Raw genomic sequence first — 16,204 nt, 5'->3', positions numbered from 1 at the left:
TCCCACTGAAACTGCCCACAAAGTACACCTACCAATCAAGTCTTGCCGACACTGATCTCCTTCTGGTAATTTAAAGGGCCTACACCTCTGATCAATGGGGAGCCCTTCCCTCTTCGTTTTCACGGCTAAACACCCATCCTCCATATTCACTCATGGCCATCACCTTCGTCTTCATCCCTCTCTTTTCCATATTCATCTCTAAACCAAAACCTCCAAACAACCCATGATCTTCATCCCTTTCCTCTTCATAAACCTGGCTCCCTCGTGATATCCTTCCAGCCACCTTTTCCTTCCACTACCACTTTTCATAGAACAGGAAACCAAGCCTTCAAACCTCCCTTCATCTTCAACACTCACGGCTACTAGGAACACCCATGGCTATCAACCTCAAACTCCTTGACTCCCTTCACCCGTAACCACCTCTACCACTTTTCCTTTTTTTTCTTTCCCAACTCCATTGCCTGCAACCATCATCCATATTCACTTACCACAACACCGAACACCACGACCTTCAACTCCAACACCGCATGATCAATACCCATCTTAACACCCAAAATATAAAAACACCTTTCCATCAATCTCCGTTGCTAGAGGACACTGATTCCCTCTCTGCTCATTACATCATCCTTACACCTCACAGCCGACACTTCATGACCACGACCAGAGACCCACGACTACTGGAATCCATCATCTTCATCACATCATCTTCGTCTTACTCTGGAACACACCTCACGGCCAACACCTTATACACGGCCAACATCATCATCTTCAAACCTGTCTTCCTCACAGGTCAGCCACCAAAAGCCACCCTCATCTCCATTCCAACATCCATCTCCTCACCCCCTCACCCGTAACCATCCCAACTACACTTTCCATTTCCAACACTACTATAAACACCTCACGACCAATCCATCATTTTCATCCCTTACCTTCTTCATTCTCAACACCTTATACCATGGCGTGACCAATAACCCATATCCCCCTCACGCGCAAAAAAAATCTCATATTCCTTCAGCACACTCCAAGCCTAAGAACCCCTTGATCATCCACAACCGATACGATTAACTGCAAAATCCAATTCCTCCCCAGCAAGCTACCATGTAACTCAGCCTCCGACCACCATGAACCACACCAAACCTGCAAGAAATGTAACAGACAACGAAACCCATTCCTTCATCGCAACCACCTCCAGACCCATCTTGAATCCTAGACTAAGATAACAGTGTGAAGCGGAGAAGAGAAGGAGGGGAGAAGCTCGGCGTGGCAACCAGTGGTATCTGCGTCGGCGATCGGCGCACTGGTGATGTCCTGGTCCGCGACTCGCGGCGGCTGAATCGGCGGCACGTGTGTACAGGCGGCGATGACGCGCGGGAAGAAGTCGAGAAGTAACGGAGAGAAGCTTGGCGCGGCAACGGGCGGCGTCCTGGTTTGCCGGTGCGACGCGTTCGAGAGGAGACCGATGCCTCTCTAGGATTCCTACTTCACGGAGGAGGAGCTCCATTCTGTTTGATTTCAGTGGAAGGGAAGAAGAAAGAGACCTTGGGTTTTGGACGTTAATGGAAAAAATGGAGGATTCATTTGAACCCCTAATGCCTTTCTGAACAAAAAGGCTTTGGGCCTAGCGTGGTCTGCCACCTTTCTTTCTGTTGAGGCACAACTCATATTTGCACCCCTTTTCATTTGGGCTTAAGCCCACTCTGTGCAAACAAAAAAAAAGATGAAGAATTGGACCTGGGCACAAATTTCGGGATGCACCTCCATTTTTCATCCTTAAACGAAGAAACTTCTCGGCACACCTGGTTTTTTATCTATGTACCCTTAATTTTGTTAAGTTTTTCTTGTTTTATTTTTTACGCTTTCTTCCTTTCTTTTATTGTTTTTTTTATTGCATGTAACCCCCACCCCTTTGTTTTAGTGATTTTGTTCGTTTCGTTTTATTTCGAAAAAGGAAAAAAATATAAATAATAAAAAATATATAAAACTTTAAAAAACATTTAATGTAATAAATATCGGTATGAGTATTCGTGCGATCGTACGCATCAGCCTAGTATTTATTGCCTAAATATAAAATAAATAAAAAGTCGTGTGAGTGCTCGTGCGATCGTACGCATCAGCCTAGTACTCATTATGCAAAACAATAAGAGGAAAAAGCCGTGTGGGTGCTCGTGCGATCGTACGCATCAGCCTAGTACTCATTACGCAAAACAATAAGAGGAAAAAGCTGTGTGAGTGCTCGTGCGATCGTACGCATCATCCTAGTACTCATTACGCAAAAAATATAAATATTGCAATGAAAATACCAAAAACATATAAAATCTGCAAAAACTAAAAAACATCTACTTTTCAAAACAACAATCAATATCGCCTCGCCAGAACTACGTGATCCTTGATTCTCCACCAAAAGTGGAGATACGTAGGAGCAAGGCTAGACCTTGTCAGGTTCACTCTCCCAAAAATCCAAATTATCCATAACAAATTCTCAAACAATTTTTAAGACACTTTTCTCAAGCACTTTTCAAACGAACTACGGAACCCTGATTTCTCATTCTGAATGAGAATACGTAGGAGCAAGGTCAATCCTTGTCGGGCCCAAAAAACTAAAAAAATATTGTTTGTTTCTTTAGAGTTTTTATTTCAAGGGAAAGTTAAACATTTTGAAAACCACATCATATTCGGATATTTAATTAAAGGTACTGCCTTAAGGCAGGCATTGTAGGGTGCTAATACCTTCCCTACACGTAACCGACTCCCGAACCAAGAATCTGCTTCTAATAGACCATGCCTTATCATTTTATGATTTTTCCGTAGTTTTCCAGAAAAAACTATGGTGGCGACTCCCAAATCTCTTTTCGAAATGTGATATTCTATTTTTCGGATCGTCGTCCCGTCGCGATTTTTTCCGGTTGCGACAGTAATGATTTCTTATATCCACTCCAACATTTCATAAAATCAACAATTCATACCCTCTTATCCACCTAACTTAATCATGTTCATTCTTTAATCATAAATTGACAATAACCCGTTTTTGTGTCAATAAATTAAACATATTGCAAGATATCATACTTCATATTATAAACTCATTTTTCCCATAACGAGTATAACTCAACATATTTTCACCAATCAAAGGTCATAAATAAGCCAAAATACATCAACATATCTTAGGAACTACATATTAAAGTTTGGGCTCAATATAACGGTAAATGAAATATATATGAAGTTTTTACCATGATAACTTAAGAACAAAAATATAGTGCTCATCATACTTTTCAAAATTTCGAAATTTATTTCTCAACACATAGACTTCTAATTACAAATCCGAACGGTCACATTATAGTAATATATCTTAGGAATCATACATCAAATTTTCAGGTTGATCTAACGGTCAAATAGAACATAATCTATATTTTACCGAGAGGACTCAGTAACACAATAACAGGAGTAATTAATTTACTCAAACATGCAGAACTTATTTCTCCAAGTACAGAGTCTTAATTAATGATCCGAACGGTTAAAGTGAAGAAATAGGTCTTAGGATTCATATATTAAAATTTTAGCTAAATCCAACGGTAAAAACAATTAAAAGGAATGTTTTACCACAGTAACTCGAAAATAAGAAAAAATATACTCATGAAAACTAAATTTACACAAGTGAATAGATAACTAGCATTACCAAAATTTTAACATGTTCATAAGTCATATTCATGATCATAACATGTATAAATATCATATGTAAGAAATGATTAGCTCCCCTACCATCAAAATAATCTTAATATAAAAATTCAGGGGAAACAAGAAGTTGAATCTGGTAGAGCCAGTTAGACAACTTCCCATCCTTCCAGAAAGTTGCAATAAAAAAAATAGATAAATCAATAAAATTTCTGGGGAAACAAGAAGTTGAATCTGGCAGAGCCGGTTAGACAACTTCTCATCCTTCCAAAAATACAATATAAATAAGAAATAAAAGGTCTGGGGAAACAAGAAGTTGAATCTGGCAGAGCTGGTTAGACAACTTCTCGTCCTTCCAAAAATACAATATAAAGAGATAAGAAACAACAAAAGCTCTGGGAAACAAGAAGTTGAATCTGTCATAGCCGGTTAGACAACTTCTCGTCCTTCCAAAACTACAAAAGAAACAAATAAATGTTCTAAGTAACAATAACGTACAATTAGCATAACATAATCAATATCACGTTTTACAACTATCAAACTTGGTCTCATCACATAAACATGTTCTCATTCAAAATTCAAGATCATCTAGAAATAAAATACTCCATATTCAAGATTTAGGATTAGACAAAAGTAAAGTATTGTATATTCACGATTCAAGAGTAGTTTCCCTTACCTCTATTATAGACTTAATCTACTCGTTCTCCGAAAACTTCCAGAATGTCCCCTTTTGCAACTAGGAATTCTTCCAACTCTCTTCTGTCATAATTTTTCTAAGTTTTTGGTGTAAATTTTCAACCTCCCTCCCTTGGCTATTTATAGTAAAAAACTTTACTATTCATTTTTACTATTCATTTTGCTATTCATTTTACTATTACAAAAATAATTTTTTATTCACAATTTGATGAATTCTGATCTCTTATGACTCAAGACAACGTGGAATACTTATCCCTTCCACAATTTTTTTTTATTCACTATTCACTTTTTACTATTTTTTTTTATATCATAAGTTTTATTATTAATTATATTTTCTACCTTTAAAATTATTACTAAAAAAAATTGATACTAATTATTAAAATAGATATATATATATATATATATATATATATATATATATATATATATATATATATATATATATATATATTAATCTAGTATCTGAATTACAAATATTTTCAAGGGTCTTACAATCTCCCCAACAACAAAAATTTTCGCCCTCGAAAATTATCTATTTCAGCAAAAGACTATTTAACAAAAGAGATATGGATATTCTTTTATCATAAATTCTTCTAATTCCCAAGTCATTTCCTGTGTGTCTTCATTCCAAAGTACCTTTACCGTGCGAATATCCTTTCCTCTTAACTTTTTCATTTGAACATCTAGTATACGTACTGGTCCAACCTCCATTGTTAAGTTCTCCCTGACCTGAATTTCATCAACTTCCAACACATGCTTTGGATCTGGAATATATTTCCTCAGTTGGGATACATGAAAAACGTTATGCAAATTTGCCAATCGAGGTGGTAATGCTATCTCATAAGCCACTGGCCCAATCTTTTTGAGAATTTGATACGGTCCAAGAAATTTTGGTGTCAGTTCTCTCATCTTGATAGCTCTCCCGACTCCTGTAATAGGTGTTACTTGTAAGAATACATGATCTCCTACCTCAAATTCTAACGGTCTTCTCCTTGCATCAGAACGCACCTCAATCCTTGGTATGACGCATCACAGTACACCTCAAAAGATTTGCTAGAGTCTGGAATGATTAATACTGGTGCTGACGTTAATGGTTGCTTCATATCTTCGAAACTGGCTTCACATTTGTTAGTCCACACAAATTGTTGATCCTTGCGAGTTAACTGAGTTAGAGGACCCACAGTCTTGGAAAACCCTTCGACAAACCGTCGATAATAACCGGCTAATCCTACAAAGCTTCGTACTTCAGTTACAGTTTTCGGTCGCTCCCACTTTAACACAGCTTCCACTTTTGCTGGATCCACTGAGATTCCTTAAGCAGAAATCACATGACCCAAAAATTGTACTTTCTCCAACCAGAACTCACACTTTGACAATTTCCCATAGAGTTGATGTTTTCTCAAAATTTCCAACGCCACCCTCAAGTGTTCTGAATGCTCTTCCCTAGAATAGATAAGAATATCGTCTATAAATACTACCACGAACTTATCTAAACATGACCGAAATATTCTGTTCATGTAGTCCATAAAAATTGCTGGAGCATTCGTCACACCAAACGGCATTACTATGTACTCAAAGTGTCTGTAGCGAGATCTGAAAGTCATTTTTTGTACATCTTCCGCCTTGACAAGAATCTGATGGTAATCTGATCTGAGATCAACTTTTGAAAACACCCATGCTCCTCTTAACTGATCTAATAAATCATCGATTCTTGGTAAAGGATACATGTTCTTAATTGTAACCTTGTTCAACTGTCGATAGTCTACGCACAACCTTGAACTTCCATCCTTCTTCTTTACTAGCAAGACAAGAGCTCCCCATGGAGACGCACTTGGACGGATAAACTTCTTCTCCAAGAGACTAGCAAGACAAGAGCTCCCCATGGAGATGCACTTGGACGGATAAACTTCTTCTCCAAGAGATCTTCTATTTGCCTTTTCAACTCCGTTAGTTCGGCAGGAGCCATTATGTACGGAGCCATAGACACTGGACCAGCTCCTGGCATTAGATCTATTGTGAAATCCATCTCTCGACTAGGTGGTAAGCCTGATACTTCTTCTGGAAAAACATCAACAAATTCTTCTACTACTGGTATCCTGATGATTTGTTCTTTAGTAGTCTCTCTTTTCTCCTAAGCTAATATTACATAAGAGGTAGCTCCATCTTTGATATCCCTCGAAACGACTCGAGTTGGGCTTAGTTCTAAATCATTCAAATTTAGAAACTCTATCTTTTGTTTCCCGCAGTCCATAAGAACGTGATTTGCAGTCATCCAATCCTAAAATAATGTCTAGATTTTGAAGGGGTAAGCAGATCAAGTTCACTTTGAACTTACGTCCTGCAATTTGTGTCGTGATTTGCAGTCAATCAATCCATTCCTAAAATAATCTGAGTCTTTTCAAACATGCAAGGAATATAAAGAAGTGTGTCGGGAAAACTTCCCGGAAGGTCACCCATCCCCAAATTACTCCAGGATAAGCGCGCTTAACCATGGAATTCTTATGAGTTAGGCTACCGAAAAGCAAATGTATTTGGTGATATAAGTAGCCAAATCAATCCCTCTAAGCTATCCTTCAACTGTATAGTCCCATACCTATACAGTCTCTAGATCCCTCTCATTCTGTTGTATGTTCGATTCATCCATGTGTCTCTTCCACTCGAAGCTTGCCAGGAGTCGCTCCTTGTCTGTGCCCCTTGCACTTCATGCCTCTTGCACCGGCGATCACTCGTCGCCTTCGTCAGTGCCCGGGTGTCACATGCCCACCAGCTTCCGTATGGTTCGTCCTCGAACCACACCGTACTGGGAGAGGCTAGGCTTTGATACCACAGTGTAACACCCCAAATAATTTAAAGGGTATTATTGGTAGTAAAGACTAAATTAATTTGATATCTGATATAAACAATCAAACTTTATTTCAATTCTTCCAAAGTACAATTTTTGGGTCATGTGATTTCTGCTCAAGGAATCTCAATGGATCCAGCAAAAGTGGAAGTTGTGTTAAAGTGGGAGCGACCGAAAACTATAACTGAAGTACGAAGCTTTGTAGGATTAGCCGGTTATTACCGACGGTTTGTCGAAGGGTTTTCCAAGATTGTGGGTCCTCTAACTCAGTTAACTCGTAAGGATCAACCATTTGTGTGGACTGACAAATGTGAAGCCAGTTTCGAAGATATGAAGCAACGACTAACGTCAGCACCAATATTGATCATTCCAGACTCCAACAAACCTTTTGAGGTGTACTGTGATGCGTCATACCAAGGATTAGAGTACGTTCTAATGCAATGAGAAGACCGTTAGAATTTGAGGCAGGAGATCATGTATTCTTACATGTAACACCTACTATAGGAGTCGGGAGAGCTATCAAGATGAGGAAATTGACACCAAAATTTCTCGGACCATATCAAATTCTTAAAAAAGATTGGGCCAGTGGCTTATGAGATAGCATTACCACCTCGATTGGCAAATTTGCATGACGTTTTTCATGTATCCCAACTGAGGAAGTATATTTCAGATCCAAAGCATGTGTTGGAAGTTGATGAAATTCAGGTCAGGGAGAACTTAAAAATGGAGGTTAGACCAGTACGTATACTAGATGTTCAAATGAAAAAGTTAAGAGGAAAGGATATTCGCACGGTAAAGGTACTTTGGAATGAAGACACACAGGAAATGACTTGGGAATTAGAAGAATTTATGATAAAAGAATATCCATAACTCTTTTGTTAAATAGTCTTTTGTTAAATAGATAATTTTCGAGAGCGAAAATTTTTGTTGTTGGGGAAATTGTAAGACCCTTGAAAATATTTGTAATTTAGATACTAGATTATAAAAAAAATAGTAAAAAGTGGATAGTAAAATGTGAATAGTAAAAAGTGAATAAAAAAAAAATAATTTGTGGAAGAGCGTTGTCTTGAGTCATAAGAGATCAGAATTCATCAAATTGTGAATAAAAAATTATTTTTGTAATAGTAAAATGAATAAAAAAATGAATAGTAAAAATGAATAGTAAATTTTTTTGCTATAAATAGCCAAGGGGGGAGGCTGAAAATTTACACCAAAAACTTAGAAAAATTTTGAGAGAAGAGAGTTGGAAGAATTTCTAGTTGCAAATGGGACATTCTAGAAGTTTTCGGGGAACGAGGAGATTAAGTCTATAATAGAGGTAAGGGAAGCCACTCTTGAATCTTGAGTATACAATACTTTGCTTTTGTCTAATCCTAAATCTTGAATATGAAGTATTTTGTTTTTCGATGATATTGAATTTTGAATGAGAACATGTTTCTGTGATGAGACCCAAGTTTGATGGTTGTAAAACGTGATATTGATTCTGTTATGCTAATTGTACGTTATTATTACTTAGAACATTTAGTTATTTCTTTTGCAATTTTGGAAGGATAAGAAGTTGTCTAACCGGCTCTACCAGATTCAACTTCTTGTTTCCCCAAACCTTTTATTGTTTCTTATCTCTTTATATTGTATTTTTGGAAGGACTAGAAGCTGTCTAACCGGCTCTGCCAGATTCAACTTCTTATTTCCCCAGACCTTTTATTTCTTATTTATTTATATTGTACTTTTGGAAGGATGAGAAGTTGTCTAACCGGCTATGCCAGATTCAACTTCTTGTTTTCCCAGAAATTTTATTGTTTTATCTATTTTTTTATTGCATCTTTCTGGAAAGATGTGAAATTGTCTAACCGGCTCTGCCAGATTCAACTTCTTATTTCCCCTGAATTTTTATATTAAGATTATTTTGATGGTAGGGGAGCTAATCCTTTCTTACATATGATATTTATACATGTTATGATCATGAATATGACTTATGAACATGTTAAAATTTTGGTAATGGTAGTTATCTATTCACTTGTGTAAATTTAGTTTTCATGATTATATTTTTTCTTACTTTCGAGTTACTGTGGTAAAACATTCCTTTTAATTGTTTTTACCGTTTGATTTAACTAAAATTTTAATATATGAATCCTAAGACCTATTTGTTCACTTTGACCGTTCGGATCATTAATTAAGAGTCTGTACTTCGAGAAATAAGTTCTGCATGTTTGAGTAAATTAATTACCCCTGTTATTGTGTTACTGAGTCCTCTCGGTAAAATATAGATTCTGTTCTATTTGACCGTTAGATCAACCTGAAAATTTGATATATGATTCCTAAGATATATTACTATAATGTGACCGTTCGGATTTGTAATTAGAAGTCTATGTGTTGAGAAATAAATTTCGAAATTTTGAAAAGTATGATGAGCACTATATTTTTGTTCTTAAGTTATCATGGTAAAAACTTCATATATATTTCATTTACCGTTACATTTAGCCCAAACTTTAATATGTAGTTCCTAAGATATGTTGATGTATTTTGGCTGATCTATGACCTTTGATTGGTGAAAATATGTTGAGTTATACTCGTTGTGGGGAAAATGAGTTTATAATATGAAGTATGATATCTGGCAATATGTTTAATTTATTGACACCAAAACGGGTTATTGTCAATTTATGATTAAAGAATGGACATGATTGAGTTAGGTGGATAAGAGGGTATGATTTGTTGATTTTATGAAATGTTGGAGTGCATATAAGAAATCATTACATATGAAATGATGTTTACTACTGGAGTAGTATGTTTCGGTTTATACCATGAAAGCTTAATATGAGCAAAGTAACACCCGAGGTTTATGAAAGCAGGCAGAAAGTGGTCTGACCATAAGGCTTTGACATAAACATATGATTCGTAAGTTTTATGAAAGCAGGCAGAAAGTGGTCTGACCATAAGGTTTTGACATAAACATATGATTCGCAAGTTTTATAAAAGCAGACAGAGAGCGGTCTGACCATAAGGCTTTGACATAAACATATGATTCGTAAGTTTTATGAAAGCAGGCAGAAAGTGATTTGACCATAAGGCTTTGACATAAACATATGATTCGTAAGTTTTATAGAAGCAGGCAGAGAGCGGTCTTACCATAAGACTTTGACATAAACATATGATTCGTAAGTTTTATAGAAGCAGGCAGAAAGCGGTCTAACCATAAGGCTTCGTGAGTAAGCATGGTATACTTGTAAGGTTTATGAAAATGAGAAAGATGATTTTGAAGAAGTTAAAAAAAATTGAATTAATGACATCGGGATAATGGTATTTATAAATTGCAAAAATACATGATTGAAACATTTATATTATAAGTAAGTTTAATGATTGTATGATATGGTTGGCTTACCCTTATTTGTTTGTGCTATGATCATATAACTCATGTTATATGTGAGCAGATAATGTTGCAAATGCGGTTGAAAAAGCTTAGAGATGATGAGAAAGATGCGGGAAAAAACTTTCAGGGATTTTTTTAAAAAGAATAAATTTGCATTAAAAAAATATGTTGTGTAAGATTTATAAGTTTAATTTCGAATTTATGTTAAGTGGTGAAGACTATATTGTTTAAAGTTTGTAAGTTTGGAATTGTACTTTGGAAGAATTGAAATAAAGTTTGATTGTTTATATCACATATCAAATTAATTTAGTCTTTACTACCAGTAATACCCTTTTAATTATTTGGGGTGTTACACTGAAGGATGACACGCACAAATCGAGAAATGGTCCAAATTTTTCATGTGACACTCGGACACTGTGACGAGGGTGGGGAGTGACGCCGATGTAAGAGGCATGAAGTGCAGGGGGCATAGACAAGGAGTGACTCCTGGCAGGCTTCGAGTGGAAGGGACACATGGATGAATCGAACATACACCGGAATAAGAGGGATTTAGAGATTGTATAGGTATGAGACTATACAGTTGAAAGATAGCTTAAAGGGATTGATTTGGCTACTCATATCACCAAAATGCATTTGCTTTTCGGTAGCCTGACCAATAAGAACTCCGTGGTTAATTTGATTTGGCTACTCATATCAGCAAAATGCATTTGCTTTTCGGTAGCCTCACCCATAAGAACTCCATGGTTAAGCGTACTGGGCCTGGAGCAATTTAGGGATGAGTGACCTTCTGGGAAGTTTTCCCAGAAAGTGTGCGAGTAAGGACAAAGCACATTGGAAAGCCTCGTGGTGATGTGTGGGGGCAGTCGATATTCCCTGTAGGTTGCTGGGGCGTTACACCCACCACGAACCATCATCAACTGTTGCATACTTTCCCACCAGTATTCAGCCTCACCCACCAAAAGAAATGATGCATAAGTTAATTTCTGTTCTTATGAGCAAGTTATTACTCGAAAAATCTTCTCATTCAACCTTAGCCATGAGTTTGCCTCATTCCCACAGCCCCAAAAGATTTTCGAAAACCAGGCTCTGATACCACAATGTAACACCCCAAATAATTTAAAAGGTATTATTGGTAGTAAAAACTAAATTAATTTGATATCTGATATAAACAATCAAACTTTATTTCAATTCTTCCAAAGTACAATTCCAAACTTACAAACTTTAAATAATATAGTCTTCACCACTTAACATAAATTTGAAATTAAACTTATAAATCTTACACAACATATTTTTCCAATGCAAATTTATTCTTTTTACAAAAATCCCTGAAAGTTTTTCCCCGCATTTCTCTCATCATCTCTAAGCTTTTTCAACCGCATCTGCAACATTATCTGCTCACATATAACATGAGTTATATGATCATAGCACAAACAAATAAGGATAAGCCAACCATATCATACAATCATTAAACTTACTTATAATATAAATGTTTCAATCATGTATTTCTGCAATTTATAAATACCATTATCCCGATGTCATTAATTCATTTTTTTTTCTTAACTTCTTCAAAATCATCTTTCTCATTTTCATAAACCTTACAAGTATACCATTCTTACTCACGAAGCCTTATGGTCAGATCGCTCTCTGCCTACTTCCTTAAGCCTTACCTGTATACTATGTCTTACTTTCTGAAGCCTTATTGTCAGACCTCTCTCTGCCTGCTTCCTTAAGCCTTACCTGTATACCAAGTCTCACTTTCTGAAGCCTTATGGTCAGACCTCTCTCTGCCTGCTTCTATAAAACTTACGAATCATATGTTTATGTCAAAGCCTTATGGTCAGACCACTTTCTGCCTGCTTTCATAAAACTTACAAATCATATGTTTATGTCAAAGCCTTATGGTCAGACCACTTTCTGCCTGCTTTCATAAAACTCGGGTGTCACTTTGCTCATAGCAAGCTCTCATGGTATAAACCGAACATACTACTCCCAGTAGTAAACATCATTTCATAAGTAATGATTTCTTATATCCACTCCAACATTTCATAAAATCAACAATTCATACCCTCTTATCCACCTAACTTAATCATGTTCATTCTTTAATCATAAATTGAAAATAACCCTTTTTGGTGTCAATAAATTATAAACATATTGCCAGATATCATACTTCATATTATAAACTCATTTTTCCCATAATGAGTATAACTCAACATATGTTCACCAATCAAAGGTCATAAATCAGTCAAAATACATCAACATATTTTAGGAACTACATATTAAAGTTTGGGCTCAATATAACGGTAAATGAAATATATATGAAGTTTTTACCATGATAACTTAAGAACAAAAATATAGTGTTCATCATACTTTTCAAAATTTTGAAATTTATTTCTCAACACATAAACTTCTAATTACAAATCCGAACGGTCACATTATAGTAATATATCTTAGAAATCATATATCAAATTTTCAGGTTGATCTAACGGTCAAATAGAACAGAATCTATATTTTACCGAGAGGACTCAGTAACACAATAACAAGGATAATTAATTTACTCAAACATGCAGAACTTATTTCTCCAAGTACAGACTCTTAATTAATGATCCGAACGATCAAAGTGAAGAAATAGGTCTTAGGATTCATATATTAAAATTTTAGCTAAATCCAACGGTAAAAACAATTAAAATGAATGTTTTACCACACAGTAACTCGAAAATAAGAAAAAATATACTCATGAAAACTAAATTTACACAAGTGAATAGATAACTACCATTACCAAAATTTTAACATGTTCATAAGTCATATTCATGATCATAACATGTATAAATATCATATGTAAGAAATGATTAGCTCCCCTACCATCAAAATAATCTTAATATAAAAATTCAGGGGAAACAAGAAGTTGAATCTGGTAGAGCCAGTTAGACAACTTCCCATCCTTCCAGAAAGATGCAATAAAAAAAATAGATAAAACAATAAAATTTCTGGGGAAACAAGAAGTTGAATCTGGCAGAGCCGGTTAGACAACTTCTCATCCTTCCAAAAATACAATATAAATAAGAAATAAAAGGTCTGGGGAAACAAGAAGTTGAATCTGGCAGAGCCGGTTAGACAACTTCTCGTCCTTCCAAAAATACAATATATAGAGATAAGAAACCACAAAAGCTCTGGGAAACAAGAAGTTGAATCTGTCAGAGCCGGTTAGACAACTTCTCGTCCTTCCAAAAATACAAAAGAAACAAATAAATGTTCTAAGTAACAATAACATACAATTAACATAACATAATCAATATCACGTTTTACAACTATCAAACTTGGTCTCATCACAGAAACATGTTCTCATTCAAAATTCAAGATCATCCAGAAATAAAATACTCCATATTCAAGATTTAGGATTAGACAAAAGCAAAGTATTGTATACTCAAGATTCAAGAGTAGTTTCCCTTACCTCTATTACATACTTAATCTCCTCGTTCCCTGAAAACTTCCAGAATGTCCCCTTTTGCAACTAGAAATTCTTTCAACTCTCTTCTCTCAAAATTTTTCTAAGTTTTTGGTGTAAATTTTCAGCCTCCCCCCTTGGCTATTTATAGTAAAAAAATTTAGGTTTAATTGCTTCCTTTGTCCCCAGTTTGGTTGAATTGTGTCAAATTCATCCTCATTTTTAAAAAAGTTTCATTGTCGTCCTCACGTGGTGTAAAAGTGTCAATTGAATCCAAACATAGAAAAAATTTGTGTCAATGTAGTCATCTCCGTTAAATACACACTAACGGTGTTAAGTGGCTGATTATTTGGCACTAGAGAATTAAAACGTGGCAAATGAGTCACAGTAGTGGTAATGATGTGTCAATGACGTGGTAGTCCTTAGGAAGGAAGAACTCGACGATTGAGATTTCAGATTAACCTTAATTAAATTCAATTTGAAAATTTCAATTCTAGAAGTCCAAATCTTTCCTCAATCCTCGTTTCTGTTCTTGAATAACCCAACTTAGGGTTTGTTTTCTTCTTCTCCTCCCTGTCGCGGCTTCATAAGAAGATGGAGGCACCCATTTTCTTTTTTTTTTTTGTCGCTTTGTTCGTTCCGCGGTGAGGGAGGCGCGAACCTCCTTTTCCTCTTCCCAATTTCTGGTTCGTGCTTCGCAGGGAGGGAAGACTCCCTTTCGCTTCTCCGTGGCCGGTTCGTTCCTGCAGGGAGGGAGGCGATTTTGAATGGCTCAGGCGCGTCTTTCATTTTATCGCGGCGTGGTGGATGTTGAAGCCGCGACGCCTTTGCAGCAGCGGCGCCTCCGCGCTAGGTTCGTGTTCCGGCGTATTCGCAGTGAAGGGAAGTCGCGTCTGACTCGAAGTTTGGGGTTCCTTATTGTCGCGACTTGGAAATTTGGGGGTTTCTGATTTTGCGATTTGAGTGGGTTTCTTGTTTTCCTCTCTGTAGATTGGTGTTCTTCATCTTGTAATTTCGGAATATTTTTTTCCTTTCTTGGCAATTTTGGGCAGGTTGAGTCGCGCGGAAGAAGACCCTGTCGCATTTTGTTCTTGATTATTGTTAAGAAGCTGCGGGCAATAGTTGATGGTGTCGCAAGGAGGCGTTAGAATCTGGATGACTCATTACCACTACTGTGACTCATTTGCCACGTTTTAATTCTCTAGTGCCAAATAATCAGCCACTTAACACCGTTAGTGTGTATTTAACGGAGATGACTACATTGACACAAATTTTTTCTATGTTTGGATTCAATTGACACTTTTACACCACGTGAGGACGACAATGAAACTTTTTTAAAAATGAGGATGAATTTGACACAATTCAACCAAACTGGGGACAAAGGAAGCAATTAAACCAAAAATTTACTATTCATTTTTACTATTCATTTTACTATTACAAAAATAATTTTTTATTCACAATTTGATGAATTCTGATCTCTTGGCAATTTTGGGCAGGTTGAGTCGCGCGGAAGAAGACCCTGTCGCATTTTGTTCTTGATTATTGTTAAGAAGCTGCGGGCAATAGTTGATGGTGTCGCAAGGAGGCGTTAGAATCTGGATGACTCATTACCACTACTGTGACTCATTTGCCACGTTTTAATTCTCTAGTGCCAAATAATCAGCCACTTAACACCGTTAGTGTGTATTTAACGGAGATGACTACATTGACACAAATTTTTTCTATGTTTGGATTCAATTGACACTTTTACACCACGTGAGGACGACAATGAAACTTTTTTAAAAATGAGGATGAATTTGACACAATTCAACCAAACTGGGGACAAAGGAAGCAATTAAACCAAAAATTTACTATTCATTTTTACTATTCATTTTACTATTACAAAAATAATTTTTTATTCACAATTTGATGAATTCTGATCTCTTGGCAATTTTGGGCAGGTTGAGTCGCGCGGAAGAAGACCCTGTCGCATTTTGTTCTTGATTATTGTTAAGAAGCTGCGGGCAATAGTTGATGGTGTCGCAAGGAGGCGTTAGAATTCTGATCTCTTATGACTAAAGACAACGTGGAATACTTATCCCTTCCACAATTTTTTTTTATTCACTATTCACTTTTTACTATTCACATTTTACTATTCACATTTTACTATTCACTTTTTACTATTTTTTTATATCACAAGTTTTATTATTAA

General features: G+C 36.2%; 1 long non-coding RNA gene across 1 annotated transcript in view; it reads left to right on the top strand.

Annotated features, from left to right (window-relative positions):
* The window catches only part of LOC128194313 (uncharacterized), a 29,964-nt gene extending 13,760 nt beyond the window's left edge, over positions 1-16,204 (top strand). The window contains exon 2 of the long non-coding RNA XR_008245687.1: positions 15,066-16,204. This is a non-coding gene — a long non-coding RNA (uncharacterized LOC128194313). The remainder of the gene's footprint in view (positions 1-15,065) is intronic.

The sequence above is a fragment of the Vigna angularis genome, chromosome 10 (assembly GCF_016808095.1).
Source record: "Vigna angularis cultivar LongXiaoDou No.4 chromosome 10, ASM1680809v1, whole genome shotgun sequence".
Classification (NCBI taxonomy): domain Eukaryota; kingdom Viridiplantae; phylum Streptophyta; class Magnoliopsida; order Fabales; family Fabaceae; genus Vigna; species Vigna angularis.
This window is presented reverse-complemented; position numbering and strand designations above follow the sequence as displayed.